We start from the raw sequence: 10,970 nt of genomic DNA on the forward strand, positions 1-10,970 counted from the left end.
CTATTTCAATTTTCAGTCTCAGTCTTCCCTTTCTCCTCTAGTCTGAGCTCCAGCAGTGAAGGAATCCTCCCGTCGAGCAAGGCGCGCCACAGTGTCTCCAAGGCTTCTCAATCGCGCCGCCAGGTACTCCCCAGGGTCGTGTTGTTGGTGTCATTCGCCACCTTTGCGTCTGCCTCGCCACCGCCTTTGCCGCCGTTCCTTATCCGCTCTGCTCTTTTCTTCGGAGCTATGCCTCTGCTCTCCTCTCTTTCTCTCTCGACTGTCGCCGTTCTAGCCAGATAGGTACAAAACCTTGTTATTTTTTCCTTATTTGCTAGTTAATTTTTCTGAAGTTCAAAGTTGATAATTCGATATAGCATTTGTTTAAAATTATTCTAATTTTAAGTAATTAGTTAGAATTTGCCCTCACCACATACTGATGTTTTTGGAACCTAGCACATCATCAAGATAATGTAAAACAAGAACTCAACTTAGCATTTGTTATGTGAATTGCTGTTGCTATTGTTATGTGATCTGTGATCTGTGTTGCTGAATTCAACTTTCAATTTATAATTTATAATGCAGCTGGAACAGAGGACATCTGAAGTTCAAACCAGCTGGACAAAGAAATTGTAGCTGACTAAACCAACGCTTTAAATTCCGCAACCGCCATTTTCTTACAGCAAAATCCTTCGTTTTACTGCACCCTTCAACTGGGGCGATGTCTTTGTCAAAAGAAGCAGACTCAACATTGGGTTACCTCACGCTCAAGGACACGGAGGTGAAGCTTCCACCGCCAACGCGGGTCAAGAACAAGACACCTGCTCCGATTCAAATCACAGCGGAGCAGATTCTCCGGGAGGCTGGGGAGCGGCAAGAGGCTGAGATCCGCCCGCCAAAGCAGAAGATCCCCGATGCCACTGAGCTTGGCGAGTACCGCCTCCACAAGCGAAAAGAGTTTGAGGACTTAATTCGGCGTGTGAGACGGAACATTGGCGTGTGGATTAAGTATGCACAGTGGGAAGAGTCTCAGAAGGACTTCGAGAGAGCACGCTCTGCTTGGGAGAAAGCACTGGAAATTGACAACAAGAACCACACCCTTTGGCTCAAGTATGCAGAGATGGAGATGAAGAACAAGTTCATCAACCATGCGCGAAACGTGTGGAACCGCGCTGTCACCCTCCTACCGAGGGTCGACCAGTTATGGTACAAGTATATACATATGGAGGAACTGCTTGGCAATGTTGCTGGTGCCAGACAGGTATTCTATGAGTGAATGAACTGAATTAAATTACTCACACATGGATTACAGTTTATATAACATCACACTTTATATGTCTCTAATGCTACTGCTGCATAAGTTGAAACCATTAATAGCTAACAAATATTACTGATTATATGAAGAGTAAGTAACTTGACCTTTCACAATGGCAGGTTTTCGAGCGGTGGATGAAGTGGATGCCTGATCAGCAGGGATGGCTCTCTTACATCAAGTTTGAGCTTAGGTACAATGAAATTGAGCGAGCCAGGGGGATATTCGAGCGTTTTGTGCAGTGCCACCCTAGGGTTGGGGCGTGGATTCGGCATGCCAAGTTCGAGATGAAGAATGGGGAGGTGGCAAAGGCTAGGAATGTTTATGAGAGAGCGGTGGAGGAGCTTGCTGATGATGAGGAAGCTGAGCAGCTGTTTGTTGCTTTTGCTGAGTTTGAGGAGAGATGTAAGGAGACTGAGCGTGCAAGGGGTATATATAAGTTTGCTCTTGATCATATCCCCAAGGGGAGGGCAGAAGACTTGTACCGTAAGTTTGTGGCATTTGAGAAGCAGTATGGTGACAGGGAAGGGATTGAGGATGCTATTGTCGGAAAAAGGAGGTTTCAGTATGAGGATGAAGTGAGGAAAAATCCGTTGAACTATGATTCATGGTTTGACTATATACGATTGGAGGAGAGTGTGGGCAATAAGGAAAGGATCAAGGAGGTGTATGAGAGAGCTATAGTCAATGTTCCTCCTGCAGAGGAGAAGCGATTCTGGCAGCGATATATCTATTTGTGGTTTGTTTGATTCGAATAACTTTATTCCTTAATGTGTTTTTATTCGGGATTTTTACTTTTTTCATTTGCCCCCTAATATTTGCCATTTGTCTGTGTTACTTAGGATTAATTATGCACTCTACAAAGAGCTTGATGTTAAAGATGTGGATCGAACAAGAGATGTATACAGGTTTGTGCCTTGTAGTACTGAAGTTCAGAAATTAAATTTGGAATTCTTCTAAATTTCAATATAATGTTCGCATCTGTTTGTGGCTCTTGCTTCAATTTATAAGTTCTTATAATAAAATAAAATTGCTCATAAATTTCGTAATTTTGGAATTAGTGAATAGGTGGACTCAAGTCTAAAGAGAATGTGTTACTTCAATTAGCATATGTACTGCATTTAAAGTATCTTATGTGCTTCAAGATACTGTAGACTCAAATAGATTCAATTTTGAACCCTATCAAATTGATTGGTTGGAGTCACCATGATAATTAGCTTTATGATATAGCATAACCTTGTCTAACATATAATGATTTGATTTGGATAATGGTCATAGCACTGCAATTTCAATAATTATGAATGAATATAACATCATCTGTGGTATTGAAGCCAAACTCCAGTGTTGATCTTTTGTATTGTATATTGACACTGCTGCTCCTCTCTGTGGCTTTCTTTCTTATAGGGAGTGTCTCAACTTGATACCACATAGCAAGTTTTCATTTGCAAAGATATGGCTTCTAGCAGCCCAGTTTGAAATACGTCAGCTGAATCTCAAGGGTGCTCGACAGATATTAGGAAATGCCATTGGAAAGGCTCCAAAAGACAAGGTAATATATATGCTGATGTAAATGCAATGATGTCTTTTTATTGAAGCATGGTTATCTTACACAGCCCTGCTCACTGGACAACAGATTTTCAAGAAGTATATAGAGATAGAACTGCAGCTTGGTAACATAGATAGATGCAGAAAACTATATGAAAAGTATCTGGAGTGGTCGCCTGAAAATTGCTATGTTTGGAGCAAGTATGCAGAATTGGAGAGATCTTTATGAGACTGATCGAGCTAGAGCAATATTCGAGCTTGCAATCGCTCAACCAGCATTGGATATGCCTGAACTATTGTGGAAGGTACATTTATTGCCTTGTACCAATCAATGCCTAACCATTCTTGTTATATCATTCTTTCATCATTTCTTTTCTCTTATGTATTATGACATCTTATGTAATGCATACTTTTTCTAATATGCTATGTGCATTTTTGTGCTAACCTGTCTATCAATTTGTGATTTCAAAACAGGCATATATTGACTTTGAGACTGCAGAAGGTGAATTTGAGAGAGCAAGAGCGCTTTATGAAAGGCTTCTTAATAGAACAAAGCACTTGAAGGTATGGATAAGCTATGCGGAATTTGAGGCAACGGCAATAGATCAGAACAGTTTAGACTTGATAGAAGAAGAGCAAGAGAGGGAATGCCTTCAGCGTGCTAGAAGTATGTGATCCCGATGCTTTTGTTGTTTGTTTATTCTTTGATCTGAAGTGGAATGATATCCTGATTCACTCTACTTTTGTTTCGTGCTTAAATCAGGGGTGTTTGAGGAAGCTCTTAACTACTTCAGATCATCAGCTCCGGAACTGAAGGAGGAAAGGGCAATGCTATTGGAGAAATGGCTCAACATGGAGGCTGCTTCTGGCGAGCTTGGTGATGTTAGCTTAGTCCAATCTAAGCTGCCGAAGAAGCTCAAAAAGAGAAGAAAAGTTACTACTGAAGATGGTTCTGCCAGGTTTGTATTTTGTTACTGTCAATATTCTATTTTTGTCATTCTGGTTATAAAAGCCTTTACTAGATTTCATATTAACTCCTGTTCTTTTGATTTGGCAGAATTGGGGAATTCATCGACTATTTGTTCCCTGAAGAAACTCAGACGACTAATCTTAAGATCTTAGAAGCTGCATACCAGTGGAAGAAGCAAAAATTGTCTTCTGGCGAGTGGCGACAACTGAACTAACAATATTTTCATCTTGTCTTGTTTGTAACATGTATATATATGTTGGAGTGATTAGGGATGGGTTATTGTTAAAATCAAAACTGTTGAATACTTTTACCTATCAAAATTTTTAAAAAAGATATAGCTAGTATTAAGTGCTTGTTTAGGCGTCATTATTTTGATAAAATAAGATCTTTTTATAATGAAAAAGATCTTTTTTATTTTTTAATGTGTTTGGCAAATTTCTAGTAGTAAAAGTAAAAGTACTAGAAAAATCAGAAAAATATCTTTTTTGAGATGTAATTTACATTTTTTTAAAAAAAATCTTTTTTCTTAAAAAAAAAAGATGTTTTTCATGTAATAAATAAACAAAAAAGTACTTTTATATTGTTATACGAAAACATAATTCATAGATAAAAAGATATTTTTACATGAGATACTCAAACATAAAATTACTTTTACTTTTTCATAAGTTTTTTTAAAAAAATATAACTCGAAAAAAGATCATTTCTTAAAAACTCACCCAAACAAGTCTTAAGTATTAACCCTTAAATAAAATAAAATAATTAAGTCAACCCCAAACTAATAAGTCACCAATTCCACTATGTAACCAACAAAGATTTTATCAACTTCTGCCAACTCTTGTTTATGATTGTGTTTAATGTAATTGTCTTTGTGGATGTGTTTAATAGAAATGTCTTTTCTATGGCTGTGTCTAATGAGAATGTTTTTGTGGATGTGTCTCCTGGATGTATCAATGTTAATTATAATTAAAATATAATAATTAATTATTAATGACAATAAGTTGGCAGATAATATATTGGTACCATATATTTTTCAATAAGTCAAGTTAGCTTCTTCCACTACTTGCTTTCTCTTTTGTCTTTATGGATTATTATTATTATTATTATTATATTGTTAATTAGTAAATGGTCAAGAATTTGAGATGGAAATAAAACTTAAAAACAACACGCTTATGGCAATTACCAAGTAGTTACCTTCTCTCTCTTCCTCCCTCTCCTTCTCTCTCTCCCTCCCTCCCTCTCCCCCCTCCCCTCTCTCCCTCTCTATCGTTAACTAGCAAATGGTCAAGAATTTGAGATAACTCCACCTATGTTACACTTATGGTACATAGCCGGTCCCAAACCCGGATAAAGGAGGGTTGTGTTAGGTCTTCGACAATCAACATAAAAATTTAGTCAAATCTTCATGACATGAATCAAAGACGTTATTGCGCTAAAGCTAGGTCATTGCCCGGAAGCAACACGTTGTATGGCTCGAGTACAGTGTCAAATGAGCAAAGGCCGCTGCATTGCCCGGATGTAGTGTTAAATGAGCAAGGGTTCCCGCGTTTAAGTGAACGGACGAGGGTAAATAAGCTAGTTCACAAAGTAAAAGGTAAAGGTCGAAACGACAGAAGGTTAAGATTTGGGACATGGAACATAGGCACTCTAACAGGAAAATCCATGGAGGTGGTGGACACCATGACAAGGAGGAGGATTAACATTATGTGCCTACAAGAAACAAAATGGGTTGGTGCGAAGACTAGGGAGTTGAATACTTCCAGATTCAAACTTTGGTATACAGAAAATGTGAAGAATAGGAATGGAGTGGATATTATTGTGGATAAGCAGTGGAAGAAGGATGTAGTGGATGTCAAGAGGGTGGAAGATCGGATCATCTCTATCAAACTTGTGGTGGAGGGAGGTACTTTTCATGTGATTAGCGCCTACGCACCGCAAGTGGGTTCGGACGAACAACACAAGATAAGATTTTGGGAGGATCTAGAGAGTTTGGTCTAAGACATACCTTCGAGAGATAAGATTTTCTTAGGAGGAGATCTAAATGGCCATGTTGGAAGAGAAGTGACCGGGTATGGAAGTATTCACGGAGGCCATGGTTTCAGATTGATCAATGCCAAGGGTAAAACTATCTTGGACTTTTCCTCAACTTTTGACCTTCTCATCGCAAATACATGTTTTAAAAAGAGAGACGAACATCTTATAACCTATAAGAGTGGTATGATAAGCTCTCAAATCGATTTCTTCTTGTTGAAGAGAGTCGACCGGAAATTTTGCATTAATTGTAAATTATTTCGGCAGAGAGTTTAACAACACAACATACGATGCTCGTCATGAATTTTCGCGTTGAACAAAAGTTGAGAAAAAGACATCATACGAAGAACCCAAGGACGAGGTGGTGGCGGATGAAGAGTGAGGAACAAAGAAGCTTCCTAAGACGGGTAGGAGAAGAGGCAAAGTGGGATATGAATGGAAGCGCGGAGGAGATGTGGAGGGAGATGGCAGAAGTTATTAGAAGAACAACAAAAGAAAGTTTTGGTGAATCTAAAGGGACAGGACCAAGAGACAAGGAGTCTTGGTGGTGGAATGCGAGTGTATAAGAGAAGATAAAGGTAAAAAGGGAGTGCTTTAAAAAGTGGTCTTTGTGCCGTAATGCGGAGAATTAGAAAAAATATAAGGCGGCTAAGAAAGAGACAAAAGTGACTGTAAGTGAAGCAAGAACAAGAGCATATGAGGGTCTATACCAGTCTTAGGCACGAAAGAAGGAGAAAAAGGTATATATAGAATCGCAAAGAGTCGTGAAAGAAGAACGATAGATTTGGACCAGGTTAAGTGCATAAAGGATAAAGACGGAGAGGTGCTGGCTCAAGAGGAGAAGATTAATGAAAGGTGGAAGAGCTACTTCTACGAGTTATTTAATGAAGGAAATAAGACTCTTCTGAGCCTTGGTTGGTTATACACAAGGAAAGAAGATCAAAACTTTGACTACTATCGAAGGATTCGAGAATTCGAGGTAAACGGGGCTCTAAAACAGATGAAGAATGGCAAGACAGTATGATCTGATAATATCCCGATTGAAGTTTGGAATGGCATTGGAGGAAAAGGCATCAATTGGTTAACCAAGCTTTTTAATGAGATTTTAATGTCAAAGAAGACACCTGATGAGTGGAGAAAGAGCACCTTGGTACCTATCTACAAGAATAAAGGGGATATACAAAATTACAGAAACTATAGAGGGATCAAGCTCATGAGCCACACCATGAAGTTATGGGAAAGGGTGATAGAACGGAGGCTGAGAAAAGAGATACAAGTAACAGAGAACTAATTTGGTTTTATGCCAGACAGATTCACCACCGAAGTGATATACCTATTAAGACGGATGATGGAGAGATATCGTAGTAACAAAATGGATCTATATATGGTGTTTATTGATCTGGAAAAAAAGCGTACGATAGGGTGCCAAGGGAGGTCCTATGGAAGGTTTTAGAAAAGAAGAGAGTAAGGATCGCATATATTCGTGTAATTAAAGACATGTATGATGGGGCCACAACTAGTGTGAAGACTCAAGGTAGGGTGACAGAGGAATTTCTTATTGGTATAGGATTATACCAAGAATCATTCTTAAGTCCTTACCTTTTCACATTAGTCTTGGAAGTACTCACAGAGCACATCCAAGAACTTGTGCCATGGTGCAAGTTTTTTGCCGATGATATCGTCCTTATGGAAGAGTCAAGAGAAGACTTAAATAAGAAGTTGGACTTATGGAGAGAAGTTCTAGAAGTGTATGGCCTGCGCATAAGCCGTAGTAAGATAGAGTATATGGAATGTAAGTTCAGTTTGCGAAGAGAAAACCCTAATATAGAGGTGAAGTTCGGAGAAAATATCCTACAAAAAGTTAAAAGTTTTAAGTATATTGGGTGCATCATACAGGATAATGGAGAGATTGAACATGATGTAAATCATAGGATCCAAGCAGGTTGGTCAAAATGGCAGAGTGCATCTGGTTTCATGTGACAAAAAAGTGCCTTTAAAACTTAAAGATAAATTCTATCGCACTGCTATAAGACCGGCTATGCTTTATGGTACAGAATGTTGGGCGGCTAAAAGGGAGCACGAACATAAGCTAAGTGTGGCAGAGATGAAGATGTTGAGATGGATGAGTGGTCATACGCGATTGGATAAAATAAGAAACGAAGATATAATGGAGAGAGTTAGAGTAGCATCCATTGTGGAAAAAATGGTAGAATCGCATCTCAAGTAGTTTGGACATGTGAGAAGAAGACCAACAAAGCACCCAGTCAGGAGGGTGGATGAGATGGAAGATGGATAAGGGGTGGAAAGCAGAGGAAGACCTAAGAAGACCATCCATGAGGTGGTCATACGAGATCTTCATATAAACAGTCTCTCTATAGACATGATACATGACAGAGTTGAATAGCGTCATTTGATTCATGTAGCCGACCCCACCTAGTAGGACAAGGCTTTGTTGTTGTTGTTGTTGTTTGTCAAGGATTTGAGATGGAAACAAAACTTAAAAACAACACGCTTATGGCAGTTACCAAGTAATATCTTCTTTCTTTCTTTCTTTCTCTCTTTCCTTCCCTCCCTCTCTCTCATTTATTTATTTTTTGTCATTAATTATAAATAATTCCAGATTTACTACCTTGTCTTTATATTTATTCATTTTTATATTACTATTTTTTTTATAAACATTTTTATATTACTATATAGCTTAGGAAATTAGAATTGAGTTCATATATATTTTGAATACAGATTTATAATAAAGTCCTTTGAACATCTCTATCTGTAATTATTCTCTCTCTCTCCCTCTCTCTCTCGTTAATTAGCAAATGGTAAAAAATTTGAGATGGAAACAAAACTTAAAAACAACACGCTTAAGGCAGTTAGGAAATATACCTTCTCTCTCTCCCTCCTTCCCTCCCTCTTTCTCTCTCTCATTTATTTATTTTTTGTCATTAATTATAAATAAGTCCAAATTTATTACATTGTCTTTATATTTATTCATTTTTATATTACTATTTTTTTATAAACATTTTTATATTACTTATAGCTTAGAAAATTAGAATTGAGTTCATATATATTTTGAATACAGATTTATAATAAAGTCTTCTAAATATCTTTATCTGTAGTTATTACTTATTACCAACAAAATTGCTATGTATGGTATTAGAAATTTATTAGAGACTTATTTTGGTTAGAGTTAATATCTAGAATTGGAATCTGAATTCAAATTTGAGATGAAATATAAAAAAGTAAAATGTTAATAAATTAGATCGAGTGAATTTATATTTAAAATTGTGATGAGAAATTAAACATATATACTCTTTGATTCATTCTAATTGGTATAGTCCTTTTATGTGTTGTTATTTTGTTATCAACTCTTTTAAGGGTCTAATATTTTGATAAAAGGAGATATAAAAGGGAAGATGCATATACAATATTATTGCATTATTATTCACAAAGTGTTATAAGTCATTCCCTTCACAAGTTTCAATTTGGAGAAAGACCAATAATTATAGTGAGTACTTTTTTTCAAAAAATATAAAAAAAAGAATTACATCGATTCAATTGAGTTCTTATTATAAATAAGGCCGTAATATAAATCATTTCATTAAAAAGAAGTGGTGCTTTTCTCACAAAAATAGTTGATTATGGCTTAATTGATAAGAAATGAAGGTGGCAATTAGCATTAAGCATTTAGCAAACGGAGTCCCATTGCAATTAAGTCAATAAGATGTCTGATTCTTAACAATTAATGAATCTGTTTGTCTATTATGATTTCTATGTCTCTATAACCTGATTTAAACGAGTCCTAATAGATATTACCAGAATAAAAACTAAATTTATTAGTTATTTAGTTGTATTATTAATATTATAAGTGACATGCATATTTTATGTTGTTTTATTTATATTAGAATAATTTTAAATATTTTTTTTACTTCAACTTTTTTCTTTGTATTCTATTTTTTTTATTAGAGATGTTATTTTCAAAAAGTGTTACTTAAAAGAATAATTCATTGTCATCTCATAATTATAATTATATAATTATTATACTAATAAAAATTGAAAAGATGTGAATCTAATATGGAAAATGTGATAGACAAACGAATATAAACAAAATGCTTCTCTATAATTGTCCTTTCTCTGTATAATTATTATACTCAATTGCTATGTTCTTTCTAGGTTTATTTTGGGTTCTTTCTATGTTCCTTCTTTATAATTTATTCAATTTCTAATTATACAGTCCCCTAATAACTTCATAGTTATTGCTTATTACAAAATATGTCAAGTGTGTTATTAGAGACTTGGCACTTATTTGAATTTCAAATAAAACAATAAAATTGCACATTATAAGTTGGATCACGTTAGTTGAAATTTTCAAATAAGACTTTGAATAAAAATAATTACCGGGTTTCACATGGTTGATATTTCCTAGTGCTTCTTCATAAAATGAAAGGTTATGAAAGTTAAAATAAAGGGACAAATTATCAAATAGTAAAAAATAGAAATCACATCTAACTATAGAACTTCATAAACTACCACTGCAAATTACAATGCAAAAAAATAGCAATTTGTAAACTACTATAGAAATGCATGGGCCTATAAATATCAATAATGCAGAAACTAAGGTGATAGGTGACAAGAGCTAGTCTTCAAAATTAACCAAGGAGAAAATGCAAGAAAGTACTATGTGAAAACTGATCTAAGGGGCATATGAAATCACCTGGAAGATGCGGATTGAGGGTTAACTGGTTTAGATTCTATTTTCTTGTAATTTCATACTTTTTTAAGTTTCTTCCTCAAATTAGATGCACTAGCTTTCTTTTAGCTATTTTGGTGTTTAAATTACATGTACTAGCTTTAAATATCTCTTCTTGCTTGCTTGGTTTTTACACCCTCATATAATTTCTCTTTCATCAAATGAGATTACGTTTAAAAAGAATGGTATAGTCTTTTGTGCATTCTGTTATCAACTCTGCATGGAAATCATTACAGATCATATAGGTTTCTTAGTTTGAAAGCAAACTGATCTCAAAACTTATTTATTTTAAAATGTGGTGTTTCTACTGGGAATGTGTTGCTCTAAAATCTGCAGCTTTTGTACCTTGATCTGTTTAAAGGTCAAAAATATTTTGGTAAAAGAAGATA

General features: G+C 35.8%; 1 pseudogene; it reads left to right on the forward strand.

Annotated features, from left to right (window-relative positions):
* On the forward strand, positions 1-4,154 carry LOC112728389 (uncharacterized; annotated as a pseudogene).
* Positions 4,155-10,970: the final 6,816 nt, after the last annotated feature.

Source organism: Arachis hypogaea, chromosome 12, assembly GCF_003086295.3.
Source record: "Arachis hypogaea cultivar Tifrunner chromosome 12, arahy.Tifrunner.gnm2.J5K5, whole genome shotgun sequence".
NCBI classification, from domain to species: domain Eukaryota; kingdom Viridiplantae; phylum Streptophyta; class Magnoliopsida; order Fabales; family Fabaceae; genus Arachis; species Arachis hypogaea.